Source organism: Anas platyrhynchos, chromosome 1, assembly GCF_047663525.1.
Source record: "Anas platyrhynchos isolate ZD024472 breed Pekin duck chromosome 1, IASCAAS_PekinDuck_T2T, whole genome shotgun sequence".
Lineage (NCBI taxonomy): Eukaryota > Metazoa > Chordata > Aves > Anseriformes > Anatidae > Anas > Anas platyrhynchos.
In genome coordinates, this window is record NC_092587.1 from 56,287,384 (window position 1) to 56,307,484 (window position 20,101).

The 20,101-nt window shown below is 42.8% G+C and overlaps 1 protein-coding gene across 1 annotated transcript in view; it reads left to right on the top strand.

The window, feature by feature from the left end:
* Positions 1-6,835: 6,835 nt before the first annotated feature.
* Positions 6,836-20,101, top strand: part of SYN3 (synapsin III) — a 189,523-nt gene continuing 176,257 nt past the window's right edge. The window contains exon 1 of the mRNA XM_013092067.5: positions 6,836-7,032. The gene's annotated coding sequence lies outside the window, so the exon portion shown is untranslated. The remainder of the gene's footprint in view (positions 7,033-20,101) is intronic.

Below are 20,101 nucleotides of genomic sequence, written 5' to 3' on the forward strand. Positions count from 1 at the left end.
GTTAATCAGAGCATTTGTTTTGTTTTCTACCCTCAGGTGCTAAATATAAGAGGTGTTTAAAAGGAGGAAAGAGACAACTCAGAAAAAAAAATATATTCCTACATCTTAATCTCCTTTGTTTCATCACTCTAAACCTCAATTTTCTATTCAAATAAGTGTAAAGGTAGTATTGAGATTTTTGTAATGGAGTATTGCTTTGTGCTTCAAACCTCAATGGAAAAGGCAGCAAGCCAAACTGTTACCTTAGGGGACAGCAGAGCCTTGGATGTGCCAGAAAAAAAAAAAAAAGAGAAAAGAAGAAAAAAAAAAAAAAGAAAAAAAAAATCAGCTACCTGTATTGCACTGCTGGAGAACCCAAGGAAAAATCAGTTTCCTCTGGCTAATGTAAGCTGCAAACTTGAAGGCTTGAGGCAGTTGTTTAAGCAAAACTCAAATAAAAGCAGCAGGAATTGGAGTAGAAGCTTTGAAGTCATGATCTCCTTGCTAGCAAAACAAAAGTTCACTTAGCTGGGCAGATGTATGGGGAAATCAAAAACATTTCTCCTTTCAGTGAGGGATAACATCCAGGTCCAGTTCTGACTGGGTGATTTTGATTAGTAATAATTCATTTTGTGTGGGCTATACATAAATAACAATTGGCTACTCAGAAGGACAGGGAGGGAAGAAGAATATTTAGGGAAACTGTGAAAACTGTTCCTTAATTCCCAAGACATTTGTGATAAACGGTTAAGAAGATGTGGTTCAAAACTATGCAGCTTCAGAGTCTGCAGTGATTGCTATTGGGTTGAATGGCCTCAGGGTACAGCCATTATCATTTTAGACACAACACTAGGTAATAAAAATGGAAACTATTGCTTAGAAAAAAATTGTTTTTCTGGCATGATGTATGGAAGTAGATAAAAACTAGATTTTGTTGTGCAGCAATAGGCCTCAAAAATATGCCTGAAATATTGAAAAGTATCAAGAATCCAACATAATCACAGGAAAAAAAAAAAAAAAAGTATTTTTAAAGTTTCTGAAACAGGAAGTTTGCCTTCTTTCCTTTTCTTCTCTTTCTTGTTACATTGAGTCCTGCACAGGATGAGACTTTGAAAATCAAGCTGGTTTTGAAAACAAAATCGGAAAATCAGAGGTGTGTTTAACTTTCCAGGCATTTTTTATCTGACTTTGTACCTGTGTTTAGTTGATGCCACCATTTTGTAAGCTAAATTCAATTTTGGAATACTAACGATGCCATTTTGGTGTGTTGGTACTCTGCAGTTCCAAACAGCAGATCCCGATTTCTTTTTTTCGGAGGGTTTATATTGACATTGTTATCCATTAGTGTAAACCCTGAAGACAGGAAGATGGGTAGACCTGAGAGAATGAGACAGCCTCTCCCACACAAGTTGACCAAGGGACTTGGTGGAGGCAGTACAGAGCTTTCCATTTCACTTTCTAGTGCTGATCTTACACCTTATCCAAAGGTGCCCAAGTTTTTATTAGCCAACAGATTTCTTTTTTTTTTTTTTAACATGCTTTTTGTATTTGTCATATGGGGTACACTGTTAAGTCAGTGTTTAAACATATGTCCATGGCCAGCTACAACAGTGATTCTCAGAGACACCACAACACTGATTTGGGGTATCTGGTATTGTGATTGTGATGGCTCATGATTTTATGTTTCAGCTCCTAAATTATTGATCTGCTGAATTGATAGAGAACAGCTGAGCCCCAAGGAAGCTCAGAAGCAAACTTGGAGTTGATAAAAGAATTTATTTTGGTTATTATGGATACATTATGGATACATATCCACTTGCCCCATGACCAGTCTTCACGCAAAGCATCATTTCATGGTGAGACATTGTCTCTGAGGCTAAGGCTGCTTTGTCCTTGAGGATTTTCCAGGAAAGACATCCCACACAGTGCCCCGGGGGTGGTTTCCTCCAGCAAGCTCTCCGGTCCTTTTTGTGGTTGCTTGGCAACCAGGGTAGGGAGGAGGAGGAAGATGCGAGAGCATGGAGACACCTGAAGAAACACTCTCTGTAGCAAACCAGTTGGCCAAATCAGCTTTTGGTTCTCCTGAGCTACTCCATTGCTATAGCCCTGGTCCTCTGTGATGGTCCTTTTGAGATAATTCTCTGCTAAAGGTGAGGATTATGATCCTGCTATAACTTTGCATGAGTTTTGCCCTATTATGAATCCTTTGGCATTGTGAGATTTATTCTTCTTGAATAGGAATAAGTGAGGTAAGAAACAAGATCTGGTCAGTGCACAAGTGATGGCTTAGCTGCACCTTGCAACAGCATCCCTTGGCTTAAAGAAGCTACAGAAGAATTCAGGTCAGCCCTCCCTTCCGAATGTGATGTTCAGCCTCAGATTTTGTACCAGATGTTCTCCCTGGTTGTCAAAAGCCCCATAAACTCTGCAAGATGAAGTAGTTTTTTCCAGTTCAAGAAAGCAAAGAAACAAAAGCACATATTGCCAGTTCCAGCTCCATATGTCCAGTATAGGATTTTTAGTTTGGATGAAAATCTTAAAGGAAACAGGAATGTAAGAGAAATAAGTCAAAGCTGTGTTTTGTGAGTTGCAATCTACTGACATGAATTTCATTTTCTAATGGTTGTCTTGGTTGTTGGTCCTGTTGGACTTTGACCCAATGTTACTGGAGCCTCTACATAATGGAATCATTTCTGCAGGAAGTACAATGGTTGTCTCCCTTCTGAAGAACTGATAAGCTCTTGATATAGTAAGTTCCTGCCCTGAGAAGGACCCAGAGATGAGTCTCTGGTTTGCCTTGTTCAGATTTGGGCCCTCTGTTTCCTTTATCCTAAATGAATGTCATAATGTTTCAGATATTGTCTGTGTCAACAGGGGATTAGGGTATGTCTCTCTTCTAACCGTAGGGAGGTACAAAATTGTCCCAGGAATAAACAAGAATGTTCTTCTCACATTGGAGACTTCCACAACCTAGGAACAGTGTTTTGCAAAGTATGGCAGGTGATCTGGGGAAGCAGCAGTATACTTGTATTTTCAAAGCTGATTAGTACTAAAAAGACTCTGTCAAAAAAATAAATATATAAATAAAATAAAGTAAAATTATATTTGTGTTTTCTTGCATCAGAAAAAAATATAGTTGGATAAAGTACACCTTTCTAAGACACCATATTGCTATGATGCTTGAGATGGCAAGAAATTGCAATGAATGAACTTGCTATAGAAATATGTTGCTAATGTAAGTAAAGTAGTTACTGTTTTTTTTCTGGATTAAGAAGTGATAGTTGGAAAGTTTCAAAAAGTTCACTGTAATCACAAGTCACAGTTGCTGAAGAATGAAAAATTCTTCTAGTTAGGAGTATGTGTGGGACACTGAAACATATTTTCAATAGTTTGACAATATGCTTCTTATGGAGACAACCATACATGTAAGCAGTAGCACTGAATCCCCAGCAGAATGCCTCAATCTGAGTAGGTAAAATTCAGCTTGTCCCAAACACTTCAGAAAACAGCATCCCAGACTCTGCGAAGGAGCCCATTGCTGTCCTGTTATTTCTCAGATTTATTTCTGTGGAACCTGCCATATGAATGCCTCTGCTGCTGTTACACCATCCCAAGAGCATGTTTGCCAAGCTGACAGTTGCTAAAGAGGCTCTCACAATATATTCAGCATGAAAAAATACTCACTCCAACCTCTGATCTCTGCCTCATGTTGTGGGTTCAAAACAAGCCTCCATGGCGTGTGTGCAGTCTGATCCAGTCCTGCTGCTACAATGTCATTAGCTAATGACTATTAGCTGGGGGAAAATAAAGAAAAAAATAAATATCCAGACTCATTTGCAAGTAGAGAGCCAATTCAGCTCCTGTTTTATATTCAGGTCAAACCAATCAGAGGTTACACTAGCAATCTATAAAGGTGGCACCCAAAAAGTAGCAAGACAACTCCATCAAAAGATCAACTTCTCCAACACAAGGTGCTGAAACATTGCCATGCAGAATTAGGCAGACTGTCAGTCAGTCTTGGGACTCAAAGAGTAAACAGGACATCAGATAAGGTAAGACTTATATCTTGGTAATTAATACTTTTGACTAGGGATTTTTTAATAAATTCTTGAATGTTTGGATCCCTGCAGTATGTGTGCTTTTGCCTTGGCAAGTATCCCACATTTGTAGTACAACACTCACAATACAATCATATATATCTCCCTAAATTTCTAAGTTGCTCCTTTTTTTATCTATGAACACGTTTCTCATCCAGCCAGGAGAGAGAAGCTTTTCACAGAAGCTGACTCCATCTACATGTGTTTCATTTTCTTTAACTTTGAGTATGCCCCCTTTTTTGTCTCTGTCCTACAAAAGGGGCTTGTGCCCAGTGAAGCATCATTTCAAATGAACACATGAAAACTTCCAATGGCAAGAAAATGATCAGAAATAATGACAAAGAAGTAAAGATCTTCCAGGTAAACTCCAAAACTTTCTGAAAGTTTTCATAAAAATAAGAGGTTCTCTGTTTTCATCCAAAAACACTTCAGCTATTGCAATTGAGACACAAAAGACTTCACTTCAAAATTTCTCCTAAACTAATGATTTTCTTAGAGTGCTTGCAATAAAAAATAAATAAATAAAAATTGTGTATATATATATATATATATATATATGTTTAGCTGAAAAGAAATTACCCAGAGAACCAACTTTGATGGGAAATATTCAAAAATATTCAACGGCCATACTAAGGATTTAATTCCTGCAAAAATCTTTAGTATCCCACCTTCCATTTGCTGAACTTGTCAGTTTTTTCTGACACCATTCATTCTGCTTTTTGTCTTGCCATTTTGTCCTCAAGTTTGCTCTAACTCACTTCATGGAATTGGTGGAAGACTTCACTCAGCTTACCCCAGCTTTCAGATGTTTTCCACAGGCAGCAACTGAGACTGTGACTCCTTGTCTCCCTCCCCAACTTCTCTGTGAATGTTGTGATCTGCTTTTTTTTTATTCAGTGCTTGCCCACAAAGAAGCCTCGTGTTGTTTCTCCCACCCTCTCTGGTTGTGCACTACTGCTGCAGTGGCTGCTCTGTGGGGCTCTCAGCTGGGCACCTCTCACCAGAGCTAAGTTCAGAGTAGTGCTGGCAGAGCTGGCCTGTGCCCTCTTTAGCCAAAGTTTGGCTCCTGATTGTTAAACCTTTAGTCAGGGAGGCTTTGATGCTAGGAATTAACTTGAAAGGGATTTGATAACCAAGGGCCATATTCGTGATGCAGAGCTTTCCATTGAAGAGCTTTCCCCCTCCCGAGCTTCTCCTGAATTTTGAGCAGATTCTCTGGTTGCCCTGGCAACAGCCTAATTTGTTCTCTTTTTGTGATTTAAGTAAGCATCATGTAAAAACTGTTCAATAAATGATGCTGAAACACCCTGAGTTTTGGTAGTGACATTGGGCAGCTTGCCACGTGGCTTAATTTAATTGCTCTGAAGCTAGCAGCAAGTGCATAATTCAAGATTTCATTTAGAACAAAAGCTCTTAAAAGTTTGGAAGGCTGCAAGAGGAAGAGGGGGGAGAAAAGAACAGCTGCCATTCTTCGAAAGTAAAGCATCTTCAGAAGCAGGAAGGTAAATTTGTTGGTTTTTGGCCCTTTTTGACCTGCCTTTGTAGCTGTGCTGGTACTCGAGCTTGATTTCACGGGAGCTGAACATTCAACCTCATGTTTTCTTGCTCTCTAAGGGAGGTGGGTTCCTGTAATGGGAAGAAAACTGGTTTATTCTTTCTGCCTGCTTAAGTCACGATGGAATGACATGACTGTTTCTAAGTGCAGCACGTGTGGACAGATATCAGCAATAGATTTGAATATTGCTGTGAAGGGTTATTAAAAAGTCTTGCTTGCTGACCTGAGCATTAGTGATGTCCCACTGAGCTCCTCCGCTTCAGGCATTGGACCCACAAGAAACCCTTCAAGTACACCAGGGACTCTGAGGTTCAACAAGGATAGTGGTGTCCACATTAGAGGTAGCTGCAGTGCTCTGTAACTCTTCAAATGAAAGCTTCATCTGGTGAAGAAGGACAATGTTCATTTGGGGGAAAACTACTTCTTGGGAAACAGATGTGCTGTAAGTTCTCGCTACAAACTTACAATTTACAAACTTACAAGAATTACAAAAAGAATTGCAAACTTACAAGAATTTCTGGTCTGGAAAAAAAAAAAAAAAAAAAAAAAAAAAAAAAAAAAACAGTTTAGTCATTTGGTCTGGAGGAAAACTACCACTTCTTCAGTGTGGAGGTTTTTTTTTGGTGTGGGGATGCAGACTCCCACAGCTGGTGTGTGAAATCACAGTCCCTGGGTGATGCACATATGAGCCTTTCAGGGACTTGCATCCCTTGGTGTCTGGGATGACAGAGCAGTTGCTGAACAGAGAATATCGTGGTACAAGGCAGACTCTCCCATTTCCTTGTGATCTGCTCGTCTTGTCACTCCCTTGTGCAGAACAGTTTTATTCTTTTCACATGTCTTGCATTAAAGGAAAGATTCAAAGCGTTTGATGCACTGTGTGTGCCATCACTTTGCCTGGACAGAGATCTCTGTATCCTCTGAGATAGTAATGGCCATGCACCAGAGAAATACTGCACTGTAGGACGGTTACACAGCAATGAAAAGGGAATGCCATGGCTTTTGGGGGGTGAGGACAAGAGAAACAGAATGGGGAATACAAGTGAGAATACAATCTGAGGTCTCCTTTTCAGCAGCGACAGATTCTGGTTTCTTTACCCGCCTCTCTTTGATAAGAGAAAAGCCTGCCAGTGGGGATGAAGCCAGTGACACCGGAGCCTGCACATCCTTGTTGTTCCACTAAATTATTCATCCTGTTCCTGTGATAATATAGTTATAAGGAGGAGCCTAATTGAATTTACTGTCTGGCTTTGGCCAATAGGGCGATAAGGATCCAGCAGAATGGGATGACGGTGAATCCTGCCAGTGTGCTGTGAATGTGAAGCAGGAGGGACTGGCAGTTTGCGTGCAGGAGGGAAAGCGAACAGGTCCAGGGCCCCCGGATTAGCAGCCCAAGGAAAGGTAAGGGGGTGAGCGGGAATGGGGCTTGCCAGAATCTGACCCTGTGCCACAAAGGTGTTTTTGTTTAGAGGAAAGCACTCTGCAGGCACTGTTTTCCCGCAGGGCTTGGAGGGAAAGGGAATGTGTGTGGTAGCACTTGCTCAATGCATGAAGCGTGTGCCTTTGTCTTTATATGTGCTGCAGGGCTTTATCATATCGCGTGTTCATTATGCGTGTCTGCACGGAGATGCCTGTGTTTTATATGGATGCAGCAGCAACCTATGAAACCCATGCATTTAAAAACGCAGTGAGAGCAGCAAAAAGACAGCAATTACCTCATGGGGAGTCTGAAGAAAACAGCAGCGCTTTCTGGTTTGATTGAAAATGGAAATGCAGAAGCTCTTAGCAAGCTGCTTGCAATCAAAAAAGAGCAAGTGCATGAGCATCTGTCTGTGTATGTATTGAATCTGCAGTGAGATATGAAAATGGGAAAGAGGAGGTCAGACTGGAGTATTAGTCATGGCAGGTGGAGATAAGTGACAAGCAATCTGTGTAATCAGATTCTCTAACATGGAGTGAGAGTGCATGTGAGTACGGGTGTGGATTAATCCTATCTGCTGCTGAGCCACCTACACCTGGAAAGCAAGGTTGGGGGGATCAGGACAGGTTATGTGACTGTCTGGAAGAACCAATGATCAATCTGTCCTGTTTGCTGCGTGCTCGAGTGATTAGCTATTGAATTGTTTCCACAGATTTGCTACCTCCCTTTTAATCGTGCAAAGAGAGGCTGAGCATCTCTGAGGGTCAGGTTGAAGACCACGAATTAACATTATCTGGAAGAACAGAAGCACAGCAACTAAATTAGCCTCTGCTCTTCGTTATGTTTCTCTGCATTTGCGCTGATAACAAGTGACTGCTAAACAGGCAGAGCAGGTGGGGAAAGCTGGATTACGTGTGTGACAAGCTCCACTAAGCCATGCAGGCAGGGAACATTGTACCGAGGATGTTGCAGTCCCGCTCCCACAGCTTTCATCTTTAGCAGCAGGCTGGCCCGAGCTGGTGAACCTTAGCCCAGCCACCACCCAGAGCAGGGTCTGCAGCTTGCTTCCTATAGTCACAGGTTTAGCTGCTTTTTGTATGCCTTCATCACCTTGTTCTTTTAAAGCCAGGTTCCAAATGGAGGTGTTGTTAAGCCAGGGAGGAACTCAGCAGTGTAGCTCACCTGTGGGTGTCTTATCTCAGTTGGGAGCTCCTAGGGTGAGTGTTGAGGAAGGTTTGCTTTTTCAGCTTGCTCAGAAGGTGATAACCAGGAGCTCCCTCTGAAAAGAGCAGTAAGGCAGAGAGCACACAAAATGGTTCATCTTGTATTAACCCAACCCGTTCACTCTGAGGAAGATCTAACCTCAAGTAAGTCCTCCTCCTGCCCTGACACCGAATCTCTTACAGCAGGGGGTTAGCTTTCCCTTGCCAAAACTCCTTTCTCTTCACAGGTTTTCCCATGTGGCCCAAACATGGGAAAATACAAACGCAGTGGGTGTTCCCCCCCCAGGGAGTAGCTCCCTGTGCACCTTGCCCTGTGTCTGTGAGGGTCTGGGCAGAAGTCTCTGGGCTGTGTTGCCCTGGGGGGGGGTGCTCATCCTGAGCTCCACCATCTTGTTGCTTGTGTGCATGCCCCAGGTGAGAAGAAATGTGTCCTGCCTCTTAGTGTAGGTGCAAAAGGGCTCCACCTTACAGAGGATATTTGTATTTGCTGACAGAAATCCCATAGGGAATGTGGTGCGGCTTCTGGTAGGATGGGGCCGTGCTCTCTGCCTCACCTGAATTACAGGAGCCGACTGAAAAACAGGGCCAAAGGTACATACTGAAAGCTAGTGGGCTTTTTTGTCTCTTGATTTCTCTTGCCTCTTTCCCGTCCTTCAGTTCCCTTAAGCTAGCAGAAACATGGTCATACTTGAGTTTGCCTCCAACTTTCACAGCACATACAAGAATCAGCTGGGAAATGAACCAAAACATTCCTGGCCATCTGAAAATAAACTCCCTGGCAAAGCTGACTTCTCTCCCTTACCTCTGCCCTAGCAAAGGAGAGATAATGAAATAACTTGCTCATTCACACGCTCCTAAAGGGTCTGGAGCCTCCAGGTGCAGAGCAGAGTGTTCTCCTACCAAAAAGGGGGCTGTGCTGGAGACTCCATCTCTCCACCCTTCAGAGGAAGCCGTTTGCACCTGCCTGTTTTGGGATAACAGCATCTTCCTCAGGAGATGCACACGGGGTGTTGGGCAGGAGGAGCATCCCTCTGACAATGCTGCAGCGGCAGCCCGGCGTGCGCTTGCAGCGTTTAGCGCCGGTCGGGTGACCACATTGTCTGCCTCTGCCCTCGGAGTCAACAGCGAGGCTCGGAAATGGGCGAAACGCCAGCATATTCCCAGGGAGGCTGATGTCATTGCCAGCTTGCCGGTGCCAGAGACAGTGCTGGAAACCTGAGGTTGCTTTTGCCATTAATTGCCCGAGATGATTAATTCAGGCGATGATATCATTTTCCTGGGTGGAGGTTAGGAGGTTACGTACTCGAGTAATGAGGGGTGTGATGGGATGCCAAACTTGTGCTCTGCAGTGAGGTTAACACTAATTACAAGAAGCCAGCCACAGTATCCTCCAGATCATCCTTCTTCCCCTGGAAACAGCACCATTTTTCTTTTGCTCTCCCGTCTTGCTGTTCATGACTTTTCTTCTTTTATTATTTTTTTCTTCGTGTGATTAATGAGTTGCTCCTGTGGGATATGCAGTATTGCAAATTCTAACTGAAACACTCTGCTCTTAACTTCCACAGCTCTCGCCTAAGAAGGCTTGTTGCTTTAATTTTAACTTTTAATTAAAGCTTTTTTCACCTTGCAGATCTCATTCTATCTTCTAAGAATTCCTTGTATTTGTGTCATTTACACTGCACTATCTGGCAAATATGTATGTATATAATATATATATATATATTTCCCTTAAAAGTAATAAAGTAGCTTTGGTTCTTATTGCACAGTGACTAGTGTGCTGCATTGTTGCTCTCCCCTCAGAGGATGTTGCTCTGTCTATAGGTGTGTAGGATTGTTTTTCAATCACCCTGGAAATTCTCTAGAATTGGGTTTTGCAGTTAAACTCTATGATGTTTTACTGTTTCTGAACTTTCTAAGCTCGATATCTCTTTCCTGCCACATTGACAGCTAAGCAAATAAGTGCAGAATTCCCAGGTGGAAATCACGAATTGCTGCCTTGACCCAGATGCAATTATTAGCTGATAAAGGTGCAGCAACTCGATCTGATTACCCATCGGTAGGTGAAATTGCTAACTTCATATGTCAAAGAAAACATCCAGGGCATTTTCGGAGCTGTTGTAAGTGTTTCGTTTCAAACAACATCACTGCACTGCCTCTTGTATTCCCCCCCCCCCCCCCATTCACTCCACTTTTTTTGTTCTCCCCTCTTTCCTCCATCTTTTTGGTTGGTCCCCAGAGGTTTTACACAGCCTTGCATTCTAAGTTTTCAGATAGACGTAGTAAGATCAAATGGAAACCTTCCAATTTCTAGATATGCTTGTTATCTGTGGGATAAAATGGTTTCCCTTCTGTTGAAGCAGTGGGGAAGCTGTGCTATCTCTCCATTCTGGATAATTTTACACTTCTTCCCATCCTTCATGGTTTGTTGTGTTTTTCTATCTCATCAAGAGATTAGAAAATGTCAAGGAATTTTTCATCAGTGCTGACAAACAGCAGAAATCTGATTAGCAATCGTTAACAGTTAGGCACAGCAGACTCATATATATTTATAATATGGTTGTCAAGGAAAATTAAGTGATTATGCAGATTTAACAATGTCTGTATTAATGGCTGTCAGGTTCCAGACACTCATCTATTGTCTGTTTAATGAGAAATAAGCTGTATGTGGCTGCACAGATCAAACACTAGAGCAGGGGTGCAGTATGACTTTGCTGCTGTTATCAGGGTGCCCTGGCCACAGGACAGGCGGTCCAGGGCATGTGCTTGCAATTGAGACCCTTCTCATAAAAGGAAGAAAATAAGGAGATGCCTTTCGTCAAGCAGTAGAAAGAGCCTGCAACGTGGCCTTTAGGGTGGAAATGATCTTTTGTCCTGGTGACAGGGCTCTGTTGTAAAGGACTGAGTTCTGCATTGCCCCCAGAGTGACCCCAAGAGGAAGAAAGGATCACCTGCTTTCCATGGTAGTTTGTGTACTTGTGGTGGGCTACCCCAGGAGGAAACAAAGCAGGTTGCAAGGGGTAAGAAAGACCTCTTTTCCAGGTTGGGAGTATTGCATTCAAATCACTTCTGTGAGAGCTGCAGTCATTTTTAAAGGGAAATTAAATTTGCTATAAACTGTCAGACTGGAATATAAAGAAGACAGACAGCTGCTGTACTGTTTGATATTCCAGCCTGAAGAACATTAGTGGCTTTATCTTCCTATGGACCAGAAGCAGGAGTCAGAGTTCATGTAAAAATGAGGAAAGGTGAAAGAACTGGAGAGAGAGGAGAATGAAGAGCTGTAGAAAGTGGGGGAAAAGGAGAGTGTATTTTTTTTTTTTAAGAAGGAAACTTCATTTTTGCCAGACATTGCGGTTTGGGGCTGATTTATTTCCTGCTCTCAGCAAGAACCATAGCCAACACTTCTTCACTGTATACTTGAACTGGGAAGCTTGGAGAAGCACCAGCTTCCTTATTTCATCTCACACACAGGAGCAAGAGCACACATAATAACTCCTTTTAAAGTATGGAAACCAATGTCTTCCACCAGGTCTCCATGGCTCAAAATAGTTCAACTCCCTCAAATGTAAAAAGAATGATCACTCAAGCCTTACATTTTAATTTACAATTTTGTTTTACCTTTAATTGGCAACAGCACAAACATGGAAGGAAATATATTCCAACTTGTTAATTCTAGGCCATTCAAACCACTAGGCTTTTTAAGAAAAGATTCTAATAAACACTTTTTGGTAGAGGCTATAGCTAAAACCACCTTATTTGGAGCAGAATAGGGGTTTTATAGATGCATCATTTCCATCCAAGTGAATGGAGAAAGTCCCACTTCATTGGGACCCAGAACATCCAAGCCTTGTGCAAGAAAACAGCCAGAGCTGCTTACACCATACTTCGTCTGTAGCCAACACAAAGTATTTTTAATCAGGAAGGACCTGAAGACTTTCACCAGCACTAAATTAACTTCATAGGCAAACACAAGAGTATTTACATAGGACTATTAGAAAAGCAAAACCAAGTGCAGCAGTGCATTCAGCTCCAAGATGATTCAGACCTTAAAAATCTGCTGTTTAAAATATAGTAGCAGTCCTTTTTTTTTAGTCAGAATGTATTATTTTTAATATAGGATATCTTTGCGCTGTGTGCTTGGCTTCTTTTGTACAACACAATGAACACACCCGTTCCTCTGCCATCTTCTTCACCCACTCTAATCTGTATCCTGTTGGGCTTGCAGTAAGGCTGAGCAGCCACGTAGCACAGGTGGGAAAATGTCAAAGACTATCTTGGCTCAGAAACACTTCTGCTTGACTTTGCAAAACAAGCTGGGAAACACCAGGGGAAGATGCTAAAAAATAGATTATTTGGAAAAGGAAGTCAAGAAGCAGAAGTTTTCTTGTTCAACTTGGCAGCACAGCACAGTTATAGAACAGTGGGGGAAAAAAAAATGGAAATCTGGGGAAAAGAGTGATCACACGGTCTTGGAAGCGACAGAATGGGTATTTCTTCCCCCAGCTCATTACGTGCACCTCTGATGCACTGTACACTGCCAAGGACTGAGTGGACACACGTGGGCAGAGAAACGCACCCAGGACCCAGCTGCTTTCTGAAGTGGGCGTGACAAAACCAAAGACCAACAAGTTCTTTTTGAGCCCTGAAATATTTGGCTTTGCTGCTTAAAGATGAGAGCGTGCCTTTATTTCCCTTCTGCTTGCTAAAGCATTAATGCGCTTTGGTGAGAGGGGCTCGATGAAGTGCTGCACTCCCTCCAGCAGCTGAAGGCTGCTGTATTTAGCTTGATGCATCTGTCTAAAATAGGCCGTTGTGTATTTAGTTAATCTTGTGGGCAGGCTTTCTTACTTCAGCAGCCTCATGAAGTTTCTTTTAACAGCAGAGAGAGGAGTAGGCGAGGTGGGGGATGCTGTTTTATAATAAAACTGAAAGAGGCTGTCAGGAATTAACATGGAGGTTACCCTGGCTTACTCTGGGCAGCCTTAATAATTCAACAGAGCCTCTCAGCCACAGCTTCCCCTGCTGTTCCCTATGGGGCAGTTTCATGTATGAGAGTTTCTTTACTCGAGAGCATTCAATGCGCTGGCTACACAGAAACACAAGGCATAGGAGGGGATGGTGCCTGTCAAGGGCTGACAGTCCCTATTAATATGCAGGGAGATTTTTCCCAGGAAGTTTCTTTGACATCGCTGACTCTCGGTCGCAGGTCACAGACCTCTCACTTTATATGTCATGCCTCTGCCTTGAAAGACAGTGGCACCCTTTTTGCTGAGCCCTGTGGTCATATGGCATGACTATTGTCCTCTCCCTAGGAGCAACCCGCAGAAAGAGCAGGATGGTGCTTTTAGTTACCCTGGGCGTTCACAGATCTTCTGATGTCACCAGCTGACATCTCCTGAAGAAGTCACACCAACCATGCAACATCATCTGTCCTCCACTGTGTTGAGTAAGAGAGACAGGTCAGATCTGAACCTAAAACTTTCAGTGACTTATTTCAGTGAGAATCCAGTTGAAGTTGATGGGAATTTTGCTCAAGCTGGAAGGGAAGGAATTGACTGTGTGCTTGCTGGCATGTTTTCTGGTTAAGTAAGTAGCATTGCAAGTTTCCTTGTACTCTCTGTTCTGCTAACTTGCACACAATGTTGGAGTTTGGTAAATATTCCAGGAAAAGCAAAGCAGTAATCAGAGAAAGATATAAGACACGAGCTTCTGCATTGCTGTGGCATTTCGTCTGTCAGACAGAAAAGTTTTGTGGTCAGCGTTGGCTGCATGGAATAAATAATAACAGTAACATGCTGTAACTTGTGATATCCAAACCTCAGAGTGCTCCCTCAACGCCACCATAAGGAGTACGCAGCCAGCCATGTTTCAGCTTAGCATCTCTCCATTGAAAGATCACAGCTCATCAGCTGTGAGACAGGCTGTGGAAATGCCATCTTTGAAAATTTGTTTGGAAAACAAAGTCTGGAAATGAATGGGACATTTGATACTTCATTAATATGTTATAAGAAATTTTGGAATATTTCTTGCCCTGTTTTGGAGCAGAAAATACGTTTAAATGGCAAAATGTCCTTGAAACATACAGTCTGGTTTTCAACCTACTATTACAAATATAGAAATTTTCAACTGGACCGTTCTTAGCCCAGCTCCATATGTCTCCCTGTGCTGTAATTTTACCCATACAACCACGCCTGAAAAGTCCTTTGTGCATCTGTTCAGAAGAACAGACATCTTCAGCTCTGCCCCTGCCAGCCTGCCTTTCTCTCCATCTGATCATTGCGATCTGCCGAGGTCCCAAGATAGCTGACCTCTGGCTTGGAAACAGAGAGGACATGAACGAAGTTTAAATTTTAGTAAGTCATCTACAAGTGCAGCCTTCTTGCCCACACCTTGGACTAATAGAAATAATACTTGGTTACCTCTGCACAATGCTGTAGGATTTGTATATTTTCTCAAAGCAGAATGGATGGTGAAAAGTGAATAGACTCGTGAAATTCTCTTTAGCTGTCTAACCTTGTAAGTGTACTTAGTGATAGAGCAATGAGGTCTAGGGACAGATAAGAACATTTTTGTTTTGTTTTGTTTTTTAAAGAGAGCACAGCACATGTCCATTTCATGGTATGGTCAGGGCTAACAGTTGTGGGGAAGAGTTGTCAGGAAGTTTTGTGAGTCTCTAAAGAGCACCTCTGAAACCCCAAATACAGCCAGCCTGCCCGTTTAGCTAACAGCAAGTTCTGCACTCCCTCTTGGCAACACTCACATGTTCTTTGCTAACACTGAGCAGTTGTTACACTTACGGGGTGGGAATTCAGAGTTACTATATGGGTTTCCCATCAGGCTTTCTCTAGCCAGAAGGCTTCTGCTGCTGCAGTAGAGTGTCAGGCAGGTGCCGTGATTGCACGGAGATGCCAGCAAAGGCCAACAGTTTGGTCAAAGTCTGCAGACTCACTGCCTCCTGCTAGCAACACAAGGTTGACAGCCCACGGCTGTCAGGGACAGCCCCAGGGAATGGGCTGTGCTACGAGGCTCAGCGACCAGGTGGAGGGAAGGCAGAGCCATGGCTGACAAACCAGCTGCCATCTCCTGCAGTGCTTGGCAGTGTTACTTGTGCAACGGTCAGGGTAGCATAAGATGAGAGATCGGCTCAGGTAGGGATCACTGCCAAGCACTGAGTAGCCTTGCAGATGATGCGCTGGCAGCAGCCGCTGCTTTTGCAGCACGAACATCTGAGCTCTTCCGGGGTGCCTGGACAAGTGTCTTTGTATTTGGTTATCCAACACAGTGCCTGCTGAACATGGAGGATCATCACAGTGAGACAAAATGCTGGCTCCTTCATTTGGGTTGTCAGGGAGCCACCGTTTTGCTTCTGCCACAGTAAAGGTGGCTTACGTATGGTGCTGGTTTGGGCCAGACTGGTGACTGCTTGTAAATTAACGATGGAGCTGGTTTTAAATCAGAAGTGATAAGCTCATGGCAGGGGTTGCTGGAAAAAACTACATGAGCTGCACTAGGTGGGAGGCCAAGCTCAATGATCCTAGTCTCGAAATCTATTTGATTTTTCGCAAGTGCTCTGCAGTGCTTTGATAGTAATTGAAAAGATGCAGAGCAATTATCCTCTTTCAGCAATGAGATACTAATGATGGGGAGCTGAAGTGAAGAAAAAAAAGAAAAAAAAAAGAGTAAGTGATTAAGCTGATGATAGTGAAGTACTTTTATGTATCTGCTATCAGGCAATGTACATTATTAGTACTGCTTGCGGTATGATCTTCTCTTGCTCTGACTTTATGCGTGGATTTCCATGCAAACCAGGGTTCTTCCTACAACTTTTAGGGAACAGCCCATGGATGTGCATGGTCTTTAACCAGCTTGTGAAAGTGACCTACATTTTTATGGAGTTTGATGATGATGACAGATTTACATATAACCCCAGAACTTGCTGGGTTGTGTTTGGATACTGTGTTTGCATTAGAGTAGAAAGGAGAGGGGACAGAGATCCTAGCATGTAATCTGACTTGTAAAAGGCCACCCATAGGTGACCCAGGCTACCTTCTTACACAATTAACATCTGGGTATACACAACAGTTTTTACCATTATCAGCTCTGAAAGCATTATTATAGCCTTAGCAGCTTTCACCTGAGCTGAGAACTCTGTATATTCTTCCATATTAAAAAGTAATAGTGTTTCCAGTTTTCAAGTAGATCTAATTTAAAACAGCTGCCGTGCTTGCTTTGTATATTATAGAACACCTCTGCAATCTGTATTTATATCGTCGTGCAACACGGTCTCTCTCAAACACGAACCAATTCAGTATTTCCACACTTTATTATTTTTAACAGGGAATGTCATTACATAATCAGGCATGCTATGACACAGAATATTTAGGAGACTTGCTTAAACTCAAAAACTAAGTCCATGGGGAAAAAAATAAAAAATAAAAATAAATAAATAAAAGAGAGAGAGTGAAAGGGGCCACTGTTTCTTTCTGCAAAAGCCATAAGATTGGTTTCCCTTTTGTGTGCAGTCTTGAAATAGAGAAGGATATTTTGTATGTTTTAATGTGCTGACTGCCATACTACAACAAGCAGGAAGAACAGGTCTGCTCTTATAGCTCATGGCTGTGGAAAATGCTGAATATGCAAGCGTAAACACAGGCAGATTTTGGCTGGTTGTCTTAACTGGGGGAGGCCAGGCTCCAGGAGCATCCAGCTCTGTGCAAAGCTGCAGGGAACAAGCACGCTTCCCCAGCCTCCTTCAGTTAGCACCCTGCCATCCGTGGTGCCAGCCTCTGAATGCTTGAAACTAAGAAGTTGTGCCCCAGGGTTTGTTTGGCTGTTTGTTTTTCAGGCTGTTCTGCGATGGTGTAGGGATGACAAAGCAATGCAGCTGTTGCAGGGTAGCCAGCTGCAACAGGCAAGCTTTCAAAGCAGGTCACCTTCATGAACCTAGGACTCAGGCACCTCTCCTGGGGAGTGCTGAAAATAAACTCAGCGGAGCACAGCAGCTCTCTAGCTGTTGCTCAGAGCTTCCTTGTGTTCAGTTTGGACTCTTCAGCTGATTTTACAGTCTACTTTTGGACGTGTCTTTTTTTCTGCAAATACCTATCAACAGTAAAAGCAGCTTTCATCAGTAAGCTTCAGTCACACGGGATTGCACTGCTTAGCCCTCATCCATAACAGATTGTCCCACAGAGTAATAGGAATACTGCAATACTGCTTCTATCCCTAGCAGTATCATCTTATAGCCATACATAAAAGGCAGAAAAGTACAGAAAGTGATAAATTGTGAGACTTGCAGAATGTGTCCATCTCTGTTGTCCATGCTGCAATGCTCGTGCTGTCTGTAACACAAGGGCATGGGGCTCGAGCTTCTCTGGCTGCACCCTGCTCTGCTGTCCAGCTGCACAACTCTCCCTTCTTTCTTCTTCCTTTTCTCCTCTCCAAGCTTAGGAAAGAAGATTTGTGATTATTGGAGAAGAAGCCAAAATTGTTGTTTGGATCAATCCTTTGCATTTCCAGTTACAAAATGGTTCTAATTGCCAAAGTTTTTCCTCTGAAAAAGACTTTTCTTTTTTCCTTCCATCCCTGGTGGCTACAGATTGAGCAGCCCTTGAAAGCCCTGGTGGTTGGATTCTTAAATAAGGCCGGCCAGTTTTGTAACCTTAAAAGCTTTGTGATTCAGCTGTTGATCGGCAGGGGAATCAGAGCTCTTGGCTGGTGGAAGCTGCTAATGCTTGGTTTAGTGGTGCAGCACGAGGGGACGTGAGCTGAGTCTTACAATGTCTCTGCACTAAATAAATTCCTAAATGAGGAAATCAAGGCACTGAAGTCCAGTGACCTTTCCTCCAGCTGACGGCAGAGGATGCTATTAAAATCCCACTGTGCTTTATTTCCATTTTTGTGCCCAGCCCACTTGCCTACTCTCTCAGGACTTCTTCAGGGTACAGAATCTGTTCCGGTTCCCACACTAATGCTTTATATTTTCTGCCTTTTTTTTTTTTTTTTTTTTGTCTAAACATGGTTCCGGAAGTTTGGATCCAGTTATGAAGGGCTCCTACACTTTTCAGCATGAATGCAAAAACTGGATAGGCAATCAGACAGGAACCCAGAGAGAAGACAGCTTGATAAAGGACTGTTAGTGAAATCATTTATCATTAGTTTTTTAAAACATATTTTCTATTTATAGTAGTGCACATCTGATGATACAGCTCTTTGTCAGTGCAATATGCCCACAGAGCCAACCTAACTTCTTAAATGGTGTTCAAAAGCTGGCCAGATGCTCTCCTAAAGAAGTGTGGCACCTGTCCCTGACTGTCCCGAACAAGCTCCTGCTGACACCATGAATGTATTTGGCTTGCAGCTTCAACCTGCACTGTGATAGTTCAGAATCTCACGGATGTCTGTGAGGTCGCAGCTGGAAAGCAGGTGCTGGATGGGGTGCAAAGACTGAGGTGATCAGTTCAGATGGGTAAGCTCTCCTCACTGGAGTCTGAAGTGTGTGGGTACATGAGTAAATGGGATGTACTAACACAAACCCACACAGCTTTTCATGCGTCCCCATGTGATCAGGAGCAATCACATGAAAAAGTGAAGAAAAACATCTTCTGGAAGTGCTCAGCACAGTTTGGGTTGGTCATTAGTGGTGAGTCAGACATAGCCAGCTGGTCCCCCACAGTGCTCCAGGAGAAGCTCTACCAATCCCTGTTCTCGCTGTCTCTTTGGGGGGAATAGTCTAGCCAGCCAATTTCCTACCGCTTCCACATCTCATGGATGAATTTGGCATCAAGCTATCTTACAGTCATGCCAGAAATCTTCCCCAGAGGGCAGTAAAACATCGCCTTGCTCTTCCATCATCAAAATAAATCAGTAAGTGTGCTCAGATTCCCAGCTTATTCTTCTCGTATTAAGTGCTGCTAAGTGAGATGGGCAAGTATGTTTAGAACGCAAATGAACAGCTTGCCACACAAAGTAAAATCACAGGCTTTATTTCTACAGGTATCTGTTAATCACATCATCAGGTCAAGTGCACCTCGAGTATTATAAAGGGTTCCCCTCCACGTGGTAGAAATCTGGGAAATTGGAATAGGATTGTGTCTGGAATGGAGTCGGGGGAAGAAAAAGGGTGGATGCAAATGGCAGCAAAACTTACAAGGACTATACTGGCAGTACAGATGGTTTAGAAGACTTCAGATGTTGGAAGGAAGACTGTTTAACTCCAAAGCATAAAACATTTGGGGAAAAATGCTATTTTGGAATAGAATAAAAAGTAATATTTTTTTGCGGCATTTTAAAATGAGTTAGAACCATTGGTGAAAGAAATGTAGGGTTCTGTTTGAAGATAAGTTACTTGGAAATATGTGATGCATTGCTGTCCTATAAACCTATGAAAAGTAATGGAATTTGTACTCTAGATAGAAAATCACTCTTACTGTCATCTATTAATTAATAATTATCTCTTTGGTGCATATTATGACTTTTCAGTGAACTGTTTCTTCCCTTTCACAACCTGAATATTTTTTTTCCAAGACATCTAGTTAGCTCTGTAGCAACAAAATGCTTTATTTACTTGCATCTTGAATACCTAATGTGTTGGGACAGAACTAAAACGCAAAGGAAAGAAAATGAGGTAGGAGTGAGGAATAGTGTGTGATCAGAATCGAGACCGGAGCCCCATTAGCGCTGGGAAAGCTGCTGCAGTTTCCTCTGAGCTATCAGTCCCTTAGGCACCTTCTATCTATACAAGCTCTAATGCATATCGGCAGGCCCTACATATTAAATACATCCAGCTTCTGGATTTTATTCAGATCAGCACTCTTCAAAGCTGCACGTC